Source organism: Oncorhynchus clarkii, chromosome 7 (genome assembly GCF_045791955.1).
Source record: "Oncorhynchus clarkii lewisi isolate Uvic-CL-2024 chromosome 7, UVic_Ocla_1.0, whole genome shotgun sequence".
Lineage (NCBI taxonomy): Eukaryota > Metazoa > Chordata > Actinopteri > Salmoniformes > Salmonidae > Oncorhynchus > Oncorhynchus clarkii.
This window is the reverse complement of record NC_092153.1, coordinates 86890051-86902873: the sequence shown is the minus strand read 5'-3', so window position 1 is coordinate 86902873 and position 12823 is coordinate 86890051. Positions and strand designations below refer to the sequence as shown.

The window sequence follows — 12823 nt, the reverse complement described above, 5'->3', positions numbered from 1 at the left end:
TTCTTTCTGTGTGCTAGTCCATTGTGGAGGGAAGCTAGCATGTTCTTTCTGTGTGTGAGTCCATTGTGGAGGGAAGCTAGCATGTTCTTGCTGTGTGCTAGTCCATTGTGGAGGGAAGCTAGCATGTTCTTTCTGTGTGCTAGTCCATTGTGGAGGGAAGCTAGCATGTTCTTTCTGTGTGCTAGTCCATTGTGGAGGGAAGCTAGCATGTTCTTGCTGTGTGCTAGTCCATTGTGGAGGGAAGCTAGCATGTTCTTTCTGTGTGCTAGTCCATTGTGGAGGGAAGCTAGCATGTTCTTTCTGTGTGCTAGTCCATTGTGGAGGGAAGCTAGCATGTTCTTTCTGTGTGTGAGTCCATTGTGGAGGGAAGCTAGCATGTTCTTGCTGTGTGCTAGTCCATTGTGGAGGGAAGCTAGCATGTTCTTGCTGTGTGCTAGTCCATTGTGGAGGGAAGCTAGCATGTTCTTTCTGTGTGCTAGTCCATTGTGGAGGGAAGCTAGCATGTTCTTGCTGTGTGCTAGTCCATTGTGGAGGGAAGCTAGCATGTTCTTGCTGTGTGCTAGTCCATTGTGGAGGGAAGCTAGCATGTTCTTGCTGTGTGCTAGTCCATTGTGGGGGGAAGCTAGCATGTTCTTTCTGTGTGCTAGTCCATTGTGGAGGGAAGCTAGCATGATCTTGCTGTGTGCTAGTCCATTGTGGAGGGAAGCTAGCATGTTCTTTCTGTGTGCTAGTCCATTGTGGGGGGAAGCTAGCATGTTCTTTCTGTGTGCTAGTCCATTGTGGAGGGAAGCTAGCATGATCTTGCTGTGTGCTAGTCCATCCACACACACACAATTGTTCAGACGTCCTCTTCACTTGAACCTTGACCTTTTCTGTTGGAATATGTATTTTGCATCTGGATTCCGTTGGAGTTTCCTTTTTGTTGGCTTTTTTTCAGCCTTATTTCTTTGGATAACTTTGGACTTGGACTTTCATACCAGGACTGAAAGGTTCAACCAGAGGTGCTGGTAGGACTTAGCTTTCGAACAGTGATGTTGACTCTGACAGGACTTCATTTGTTGTTGATCATTGAATTATTATTTTGTTGTTTTTATGCTGAGCCCCATTTGATTTTTCCTGTCACCATTGCACTGAACACGTTTCCTATTCTTTATTTCTGACAAGGTTGTGTGGTTTACTCAGGTTTGTTACAGAAAATGGCACCCCAGATGGGTCAATCCGGCTGTAAGACTGACTTCAATGTGGTCCACAGGAAGGGAAAGCCCAACACTGTACCTGATGCCTTGTCCTGCTCTCTCTCACCACCTGACTCGATAGCTGCTGCCTGTATAAGGACTGAGACTATCCAACCTTCCAGCTGATTGGTCAGAGACTGCAGATGCTCAAGCCACTGACAAGGAGATACATGTTGTCATAGACGAGGTCAAGAAGGGAAGTCAAGACCAGGCCGAAACCCCTGCATCCTGGAAAATGACGACCTGTTCAGACAGATACCAGGACAGAGTTTTAGTTACCTGTGCTGGAGACCTCCTGTTCAGACAGATACCAGGACAGAGTTTTGGTTACCTGTCCTAGAGACCTCCTGTTCAGACAGATACCAGGACAGAGTTTTGGTTACCTGTCCTAGAGACCTCCTGTTCAGACAGATACCAGGACAGAGTTTTGGTAACCTGTCCTAGAGACCTCCTGTTCAGACAGATACCAGGACAGAGTTTTGGTTACCTGTCCTAGAGACCTCCTGTTCAGACAGATACCAGGACAGAGTTTTGGTTACCTGTCCTAGAGACCTCCTGTTCACGGGACGGCTGAAAAGACTGTTGCGGTTGGCTGTAGCTTACTGGCCACAAGTCAGAAACGAGGTATACAGCAGAAACATTCAATCTCCTCCAGGATCAAGATCTCTGTTGCCTAAACGGTTGTGTGAGTCATAAAACAAACAATTACCGGAAGTGTGTTTTCCCCCAGGCATGGTACAGAAATGGTATAAACATCTGGATACCACCCACCCACCCCTCACACACACACACACCCACACACCTAATAGGCCTTATCACTTGCAGTGCTGATCATTGTGGGTGAAACACCTGTTCCTCTGCCTTCATCCAAAATGGCATCCTTATTTAGTGCACTACTTTAAATAGGGAAACGGTTCCATTTAGGACACAGCATCTTTTTCTTTCTGTATTAATTCATCTCAAACATGAACAGCCAGAACTAGTTAGACCCAGACTACAATCAAGACACATTTCACCTGACGGACCAACTCCGGGTCGTATTCACCTGACGGACCAACTCCGGGTCGCGGTCACCTGACGGACCAACTCCGGGCCGCGGTCACCTGACGGACCAACTCCGGGTCGCGGTCACCTGACGGACCAACTCCGGGTCGCGGTCACCTGACGGACCAACTCCGGGTCGCGGTCACCTGACGGACCAACTCCGGGTCGCGGTCACCTGACGGACCAACTCCGGGTCGCGGTCACCTGACGGACCAACTCCGGGTCGCGGTCACCTGACGGACCAACTCCGGGTCGCGGTCACCTGACGGACCAACTCCGGGTCGCGGTCACCTGACGGACCAACTCCGGGTCGCGGTCACCTGACGGACCAACTCCGGGTCGCAGTCACCTGACGGACCAACTCCGGGTCGCAGTCACCTGACGGACCAACTCCGGGTCGCAGTCACCTGACGGACCAACTCCGGGTCGCAGTCACCTGACGGACCAACTCCGGGTCGCAGTCACCTGACGGACCAACTCCGGGTCGCAGTCACCTGACGGACCAACTCCGGGTCGCAGTCACCTGACGGACCAACTCCGGGTCGCAGTCACCTGACGGACCAACTCCGGGTCGCAGTCACCTGACGGACCAACTCCGGGTCGCAGTCACCTGACGGACCAACTCCGGGTCGCAGTCACCTGACGGACCAACTCCGGGTCGCAGTCACCTGACGGACCAACTCCGGGTCGCAGTCACCTGACGGACCAACTCCGGGTCGCAGTCACCTGACGGACCAACTCCGGGTCGCAGTCACCTGACGGACCAACTCCGGGTCGCAGTCACCTGACGGACCAACTCCGGGTCGCAGTCACCTGACGGACCAACTCCGGGTCGCAGTCACCTGACGGACCAACTCCGGGTCGCAGTCACCTGACGGACCAACTCCGGGTCGCAGTCACCTGACGGACCAACTCCGGGTCGCAGTCACCTGACGGACCAACTCCGGGTCGCAGTCACCTGACGGACCAACTCCGGGTCGCAGTCACCTGACGGACCAACTCCGGGTCGCAGTCACCTGACGGACCAACTCCGGGTCGCAGTCACCTGACGGACCAACTCCGGGTCGCAGTCACCTGACGGACCAACTCCGGGTCGCAGTCACCTGACGGACCAACTCCGGGTCGCAGTCACCTGACGGACCAACTCCGGGTCGCAGTCACCTGACGGACCAACTCCGGGTCGCAGTCACCTGACGGACCAACTCCGGGTCGCAGTCACCTGACGGACCAACTCCGGGTCGCAGTCACCTGACGGACCAACTCCGGGTCGCAGTCACCTGACGGACCAACTCCGGGTCGCAGTCACCTGACGGACCAACTCCGGGTCGCAGTCACCTGACGGACCAACTCCGGGTCGCAGTCACCTGACGGACCAACTCCGGGTCGCAGTCACCTGACGGACCAACTCCGGGTCGCAGTCACCTGACGGACCAACTCCGGGTCGCAGTCACCTGACGGACCAACTCCGGGTCGCAGTCACCTGACGGACCAACTCCGGGTCGCAGTCACCTGACGGACCAACTCCGGGTCGCAGTCACCTGACGGACCAACTCCGGGTCGCAGTCACCTGACGGACCAACTCCGGGTCGCAGTCACCTGACGGACCAACTCCGGGTCGCAGTCACCTGACGGACCAACTCCGGGTCGCAGTCACCTGACGGACCAACTCCGGGTCGCAGTCACCTGACGGACCAACTCCGGGTCGCAGTCACCTGACGGACCAACTCCGGGTCGCAGTCACCTGACGGACCAACTCCGGGTCGCAGTCACCTGACGGACCAACTCCGGGTCGCAGTCACCTGACGGACCAACTCCGGGTCGCAGTCACCTGACGGACCAACTCCGGGTCGCAGTCACCTGACGGACCAACTCCGGGTCGCAGTCACCTGACGGACCAACTCCGGGTCGCAGTCACCTGACGGACCAACTCCGGGTCGCAGTCACCTGACGGACCAACTCCGGGTCGCAGTCACCTGACGGACCAACTCCGGGTCGCAGTCACCTGACGGACCAACTCCGGGTCGCAGTCACCTGACGGACCAACTCCGGGTCGCAGTCACCTGACGGACCAACTCCGGGTCGCAGTCACCTGACGGACCAACTCCGGGTCGCAGTCACCTGACGGACCAACTCCGGGTCGCAGTCACCTGACGGACCAACTCCGGGTCGCAGTCACCTGACGGACCAACTCCGGGTCGCAGTCACCTGACGGACCAACTCCGGGTCGCAGTCACCTGACGGACCAACTCCGGGTCGCAGTCACCTGACGGACCAACTCCGGGTCGCAGTCACCTGACGGACCAACTCCGGGTCGCAGTCACCTGACGGACCAACTCCGGGTCGCAGTCACCTGACGGACCAACTCCGGGTCGCAGTCACCTGACGGACCAACTCCGGGTCGCAGTCACCTGACGGACCAACTCCGGGTCGCAGTCACCTGACGGACCAACTCCGGGTCGCAGTCACCTGACGGACCAACTCCGGGTCGCAGTCACCTGACGGACCAACTCCGGGTCGCAGTCACCTGACGGACCAACTCCGGGTCGCAGTCACCTGACGGACCAACTCCGGGTCGCAGTCACCTGACGGACCAACTCCGGGTCGCAGTCACCTGACGGACCAACTCCGGGTCGCAGTCACCTGACGGACCAACTCCGGGTCGCAGTCACCTGACGGACCAACTCCGGGTCGCAGTCACCTGACGGACCAACTCCGGGTCGCAGTCACCTGACGGACCAACTCCGGGTCGCAGTCACCTGACGGACCAACTCCGGGTCGCAGTCACCTGACGGACCAACTCCGGGTCGCAGTCACCTGACGGACCAACTCCGGGTCGCAGTCACCTGACGGACCAACTCCGGGTCGCAGTCACCTGACGGACCAACTCCGGGTCGCAGTCACCTGACGGACCAACTCCGGGTCGCAGTCACCTGACGGACCAACTCCGGGTCGCAGTCACCTGACGGACCAACTCCGGGTCGCAGTCACCTGACGGACCAACTCCGGGTCGCAGTCACCTGACGGACCAACTCCGGGTCGCAGTCACCTGACGGACCAACTCCGGGTCGCAGTCACCTGACGGACCAACTCCGGGTCGCAGTCACCTGACGGACCAACTCCGGGTCGCAGTCACCTGACGGACCAACTCCGGGTCGCAGTCACCTGACGGACCAACTCCGGGTCGCAGTCACCTGACGGACCAACTCCGGGTCGCAGTCACCTGACGGACCAACTCCGGGTCGCAGTCACCTGACGGACCAACTCCGGGTCGCAGTCACCTGACGGACCAACTCCGGGTCGCAGTCACCTGACGGACCAACTCCGGGTCGCAGTCACCTGACGGACCAACTCCGGGTCGCAGTCACCTGACGGACCAACTCCGGGTCGCAGTCACCTGACGGACCAACTCCGGGTCGCAGTCACCTGACGGACCAACTCCGGGTCGCAGTCACCTGACGGACCAACTCCGGGTCGCAGTCACCTGACGGACCAACTCCGGGTCGCAGTCACCTGACGGACCAACTCCGGGTCGCAGTCACCTGACGGACCAACTCCGGGTCGCAGTCACCTGACGGACCAACTCCGGGTCGCAGTCACCTGACGGACCAACTCCGGGTCGCAGTCACCTGACGGACCAACTCCGGGTCGCAGTCACCTGACGGACCAACTCCGGGTCGCAGTCACCTGACGGACCAACTCCGGGTCGCAGTCACCTGACGGACCAACTCCGGGTCGCAGTCACCTGACGGACCAACTCCGGGTCGCAGTCACCTGACGGACCAACTCCGGGTCGCAGTCACCTGACGGACCAACTCCGGGTCGCAGTCACCTGACGGACCAACTCCGGGTCGCAGTCACCTGACGGACCAACTCCGGGTCGCAGTCACCTGACGGACCAACTCCGGGTCGCAGTCACCTGACGGACCAACTCCGGGTCGCAGTCACCTGACGGACCAACTCCGGGTCGCAGTCACCTGACGGACCAACTCCGGGTCGCAGTCACCTGACGGACCAACTCCGGGTCGCAGTCACCTGACGGACCAACTCCGGGTCGCAGTCACCTGACGGACCAACTCCGGGTCGCAGTCACCTGACGGACCAACTCCGGGTCGCAGTCACCTGACGGACCAACTCCGGGTCGCAGTCACCTGACGGACCAACTCCGGGTCGCAGTCACCTGACGGACCAACTCCGGGTCGCAGTCACCTGACGGACCAACTCCGGGTCGCAGTCACCTGACGGACCAACTCCGGGTCGCAGTCACCTGACGGACCAACTCCGGGTCGCAGTCACCTGACGGACCAACTCCGGGTCGCAGTCACCTGACGGACCAACTCCGGGTCGCAGTCACCTGACGGACCAACTCCGGGTCGCAGTCACCTGACGGACCAACTCCGGGTCGCAGTCACCTGACGGACCAACTCCGGGTCGCAGTCACCTGACGGACCAACTCCGGGTCGCAGTCACCTGACGGACCAACTCCGGGTCGCAGTCACCTGACGGACCAACTCCGGGTCGCAGTCACCTGACGGACCAACTCCGGGTCGCAGTCACCTGACGGACCAACTCCGGGTCGCAGTCACCTGACGGACCAACTCCGGGTCGCAGTCACCTGACGGACCAACTCCGGGTCGCAGTCACCTGACGGACCAACTCCGGGTCGCAGTCACCTGACGGACCAACTCCGGGTCGCAGTCACCTGACGGACCAACTCCGGGTCGCAGTCACCTGACGGACCAACTCCGGGTCGCAGTCACCTGACGGACCAACTCCGGGTCGCAGTCACCTGACGGACCAACTCCGGGTCGCAGTCACCTGACGGACCAACTCCGGGTCGCAGTCACCTGACGGACCAACTCCGGGTCGCAGTCACCTGACGGACCAACTCCGGGTCGCAGTCACCTGACGGACCAACTCCGGGTCGCAGTCACCTGACGGACCAACTCCGGGTCGCAGTCACCTGACGGACCAACTCCGGGTCGCAGTCACCTGACGGACCAACTCCGGGTCGCAGTCACCTGACGGACCAACTCCGGGTCGCAGTCACCTGACGGACCAACTCCGGGTCGCGGTCACCTGACGGACCAACTCCGGGTCGCAGTCACCTGACGGACCAACTCCGGGTCGCGGTCACCTGACGGACCAACTCCGGGTCGCGGTCACCTGACGGACCAACTCCGGGTCGCGGTCACCTGACGGACCAACTCCGGGTCGCGGTCACCTGACGGACCAACTCCGGGTCGCAGTCACCTGACGGACCAACTCCGGGTCGCAGTCACCTGACGGACCAACTCCGGGTCGTAGTCACCTGACGGGCCAACTCCGGGTCGTAGTCACCTGACGGACCAACTCCGGGTCGCAGTCACCTGACGGACCAACTCCGGGTCGCAGTCACCTGACGGACCAACTCCGGGTCGCAGTCACCTGACGGACCAACTCCGGGTCGCAGTCACCTGACGGACCAACTCCGGGTCGCGGTCACCTGACGGACCAACTCCGGGTCGCGGTCACCTGACGGACCAACTCCGGGTCGCGGTCACCTGACGGACCAACTCCGGGTCGCGGTCACCTGACGGACCAACTCCGGGTCGCGGTCACCTGACGGACCAACTCCGGGTCGCAGTCACCTGACGGACCAACTCCGGGTCGCAGTCACCTGACGGACCAACTCCGGGTCGCAGTCACCTGACGGACCAACTCCGGGTCGCAGTCACCTGACGGACCAACTCCGGGTCGCAGTCACCTGACGGACCAACTCCGGGTCGCAGTCACCTGACGGACCAACTCCGGGTCGCAGTCACCTGACGGACCAACTCCGGGTCGCAGTCACCTGACGGACCAACTCCGGGTCGCGGTCACCTGACGGACCAACTCCGGGTCGCGGTCACCTGACGGACCAACTCCGGGTCGCGGTCACCTGACGGACCAACTCCGGGTCGCGGTCACCTGACGGACCAACTCCGGGTCGCAGTCACCTGACGGACCAACTCCGGGTCGCAGTCACCTGACGGACCAACTCCGGGTCGCAGTCACCTGACGGACCAACTCCGGGTCGCAGTCACCTGACGGACCAACTCCGGGTCGTAGTCACCTGACGGACCAACTCCGGGTCGCAGTCACCTGACGGACCAACTCCGGGTCGCAGTCACCTGACGGACCAACTCCGGGTCGCAGTCACCTGACGGACCAACTCCGGGTCGTAGTCACCTGACGGACCAACTCCGGGTCGTAGTCACCTGACGGACCAACTCCGGGTCGTAGTCACCTGACGGACCAACTCCGGGTCGCAGTCACCTGACGGACCAACTCCGGGTCGCAGTCACCTGACGGACCAACTCCGGGTCGCAGTCACCTGACGGACCAACTCCGGGTCGTAGTCACCTGACGGACCAACTCCGGGTCGTAGTCACCTGACGGACCAACTCCGGGTCGCAGTCACCTGACGGACCAACTCCGGGTCGCAGTCACCTGACGGACCAACTCCGGGTCGCGGTCACCTGACGGACCAACTCCGGGTCGCGGTCACCTGACGGACCAACTCCGGGTCGCGGTCACCTGACGGACCAACTCCGGGTCGCGGTCACCTGACGGACCAACTCCGGGTCGCGGTCACCTGACGGACCAACTCCGGGTCGCGGTCACCTGACGGACCAACTCCGGGTCGCAGTCACCTGACGGACCAACTCCGGGTCGCAGTCACCTGACGGACCAACTCCGGGTCGCAGTCACCTGACGGACCAACTCCGGGTCGTAGTCACCTGACGGACCAACTCCGGGTCGCAGTCACCTGACGGACCAACTCCGGGTCGCAGTCACCTGACGGACCAACTCCGGGTCGCAGTCACCTGACGGACCAACTCCGGGTCGCAGTCACCTGACGGACCAACTCCGGGTCGCGGTCACCTGACGGACCAACTCCGGGTCGCGGTCACCTGACGGACCAACTCCGGGTCGCAGTCACCTGACGGACCAACTCCGGGTCGCAGTCACCTGACGGACCAACTCCGGGTCGCAGTCACCTGACGGACCAACTCCGGGTCGCAGTCACCTGACGGACCAACTCCGGGTCGCAGTCACCTGACGGACCAACTCCGGGTCGCGGTCACCTGACGGACCAACTCCGGGTCGCGGTCACCTGACGGACCAACTCCGGGTCGCAGTCACCTGACGGACCAACTCCGGGTCGTAGTCACCTGACGGACCAACTCCGGGTCGCAGTCACCTGACGGACCAATAGAAACTCTTGTTTTAGTAAATAAGAAAACATCATACCGGTGCAGGCCAAAGGGTTGAATAGGTTCAGTTAGTATTGTTTCAACATTCATCTGATAGCATCTGGTTAATTCATGTTGGGAACACAGACCGGTGTGTGGGTGTAGACTAGCGTTTTCTCCACTAATTTACATTCATTGTAATGTACACTGACTGACAGATCCAGCAGAGACATAGTGAGACAGCAGCTCAAACCAGCCAACTAGGCCACTTCAACAATTCCATAGGCAGCATCCCAAATGGCACCCTATCCCCTGTAGTGCACTACATAGGGAATAGGGCCCTGGTCTGAAGTAGTGTACTATATAGGGATTAGAGCCCTGGTCTAAAGTAGTGCACTATATAGGGAATAGGGTCCTGGTCTAAAGTAGTGCACTATATAGGGAATATAGAAATTCAATCAGCTGCTGACGTCAGGCTGATGTCACATTGGAATCTGACGCTGGTACAATCACCACCCTGTTCTCTACAGGCCTATACACATTCTCCTCCCTCCCACTCACCTGCACAATGCTGCCAACAGCACACAGAGAGAGAGGAGATAGAGACTGTCCTTCAGTTCATACATTACCTGATGTTAAGACCGAGAGGTGAGGTACACTCACTGGATGTAGCATCCCAAGACGAGAGAGAGAGAGAGAGAGAAGACAGACAGACAGAGAGAGTAAGAGAGAGCCAGAGAGTAAGAGAGAGAAAGACAGAGAGACAGAGAGGAGAGAGAGACAGAGAGGATGACTCTCTCAGTGCGTAGGATATTGTGCAGTGAGTGGTACTAGTCATCACCCACTGGGCTTGTTAATAAATAAGCATGCTCTGTCTGAGCTCGGTCTCTCCCACACGTCTGTTGGGGTCTCTAAAGGATTGGTGAGATTCAATTCAAGCGCTCTACAGTGCCACCATTTTACTTGCGTAAGCGCCTAAATATTTTGTGTGCGACCGGGATTTTTAATTTAGGAGCACCAGTGTGCCAAGAAAAACGTCACCCAGATGGTAATTGAATGATTACTTCCCTGTACAGCAGCCCCTGAGTGGAGAATACACTGAGCGTCGTTTCATGACCTTCATGCTTGCACCATTACTACAAATAAAATGGATTTCTATCTCATTTTTCATTGTGCTCCTAAAATTGTTCTACTTAAGCGCACACATGCTCCGTGTAAAAAAATAAAAAAAGGTCAGAGTAGAATCTTGAATACAGTTATTGTGCCAGCTAAGGTCTGGTATGACTGTCAAAACGGGTCTTGTAAAATAAAATAGCCCACTGGTGGATCCCTTGACTGCATTGAGCATCAACAGCCTTTGAGCTGATAGCCCTTAGTGACCGTGCCAGTCTATGCCACTACCTATGGCAATACAGTCAATCCATGGTATTGTTTCAATGCAATGCTTTGAAGTAGGTAGAATCTGTTCATGATTGGCTAGCTACTATTCATATGAAATAGTCACAGCCTACTGGTCTGGTTCATGAAAAGATCAACTGACATTCAAAAGGCAGAAAACAGCTAGCCATCTGCTTCCATACTCTGTTCATCCACTGTTAGGCATGATTGCTTTTGTTCTGGGGAGGATAGGCTTCATGCTAGTAACTAGCTAGCTCGACACGACAAAACAAACGAGTAACCGTCTGGGATCTGCTAGCTAGCTAATATTTGTTTGATTGATTGATCATAGGTAATTTTAGCTACCCATCGTTTTTTTAATCAGAGTTAGCTAGCTAGTTACATCCTCAATCGCTAACAGCTAATGTTTTAGCATTTAACTATCTAACGGCTAACAAGGAACTGCAAATACCTTAGTCTTCTCTTTTGATTGTGCTGCTTTCGATGACTTTTGACTGAAGCGAACTCAGCTAAAAGCAAGACAATCGTTCACGTTGCAACACCATATCTTCTTAATCGCTGTTAAATAACCCGTATCTATTTATTTCTGCCCATTGTGAATGAATTTATCCTGCAGGCTAGCTAACTAGATAGCAACCTGACATGTTGTCAAATGAAAAGTGCTGTGCTCATTGGCTGTTCCAGTATCATATGACCACGCCCCGCTTCAGTAGTAGGATGCGTTCCAGGATGACTGCATTTCGGCGCTGCGCTAAAAGTGATTTCAAACTAGAAGGCTCGAATTCTTTACTCTTCCTGGCAATGTTTTTGCAATTGACTCGTTCACTTGAAAATATAGAGTGGTACTCAGATATGTGTTGTATTGTATTTCCCCCAAACCTAACACCTGCCCCATTGACCTTATCCCTGGAATAATCCAAAATGCACCTCAAACAGGTATAGAATGGAAAATATTAAACAAACTTGGAAATAGTAGGGTATCTCGTCAATTAAACTAACAATAATTATTGCCATTACAATAAATACTTTTCTATAATTGAATTATCAATGGACAATACGTCATATTCCGTAATATCAGGACATAACAAATAAAATAATTTGGAAAATATAACCAACACCAAAATGGAAAAGACAGACCTAATTCATATCATAGAAAATAAAACGTATTTGCCACATGCACCAAATACAACAGATGTAGACTTGCAATGCAGTGAAATGCTGAATACAACAGGTGTAGACTTGCACTGCAGTGAAATGTTGAATACAACAGGTGTAGAATTGCAATGCAGTGAAATGCTGAATACAACAGGTGTAGACTTGAAATGCAGTGAAATGCTGAATACAACAGGTGTAGACTTGCAATGCAGTGAAATGCTGAATACAACAGGTGTAGACTTGCACTGCAGTGAAATGCTGAATACAACAGGTGTAGACTTGCACTGCAGTGAAATGCTGAATACAACAGGTGTAGACTTGCAATGCAGTGAAATGTTCAATACAACAGGTGTAGACTTGCAATGCAGTGAAATGCTGAATACAACAGGTGTAGACTTGCAATGCAGTGAAATGCTGAATACAACAGGTGTAGACTTGCACTGCAGTGAAATGCTGAATACAACAGGTGTAGACTTGCACTGCAGTGAAATGCTGAATACAACAGGTGTAGACTTGCAATGCAGTGAAATGCTGAATACAACAGGTGTAGACTTGCAATGCAGTGAAATTCTGAATACAACAGGTGTAGACTTGCAATGCAGTGAAATGCTGAATACAACAGGTGTAGACTTGCAATGCAGTGAAATGCTCAATACAACAGGTGTAGACTTGCAATGCAGTGAAATGCTGAATACAACAGGTGTAGACTTGCAATGCAGTGAAATGCTGAATACAACAGGTGTAGACTTGAACTGCAGTGAAATGCTTACTTACTAG

At 56.1% G+C, this 12823-nt stretch overlaps 1 protein-coding gene across 1 annotated transcript in view; it reads right to left on the bottom strand.

Annotated features, from left to right (window-relative positions):
* LOC139413952 (protein tyrosine phosphatase domain containing 1a) overlaps nt 1-11533 on the bottom strand; it is a 93824-nt gene extending 82291 nt beyond the window's left edge. Inside the window, exon 1 of the mRNA XM_071161842.1 lies at nt 11343-11533. The gene's annotated coding sequence lies outside the window, so the exon portion shown is untranslated. The remainder of the gene's footprint in view (nt 1-11342) is intronic.
* Between the last annotated feature and the right edge of the window lie 1290 nt (nt 11534-12823).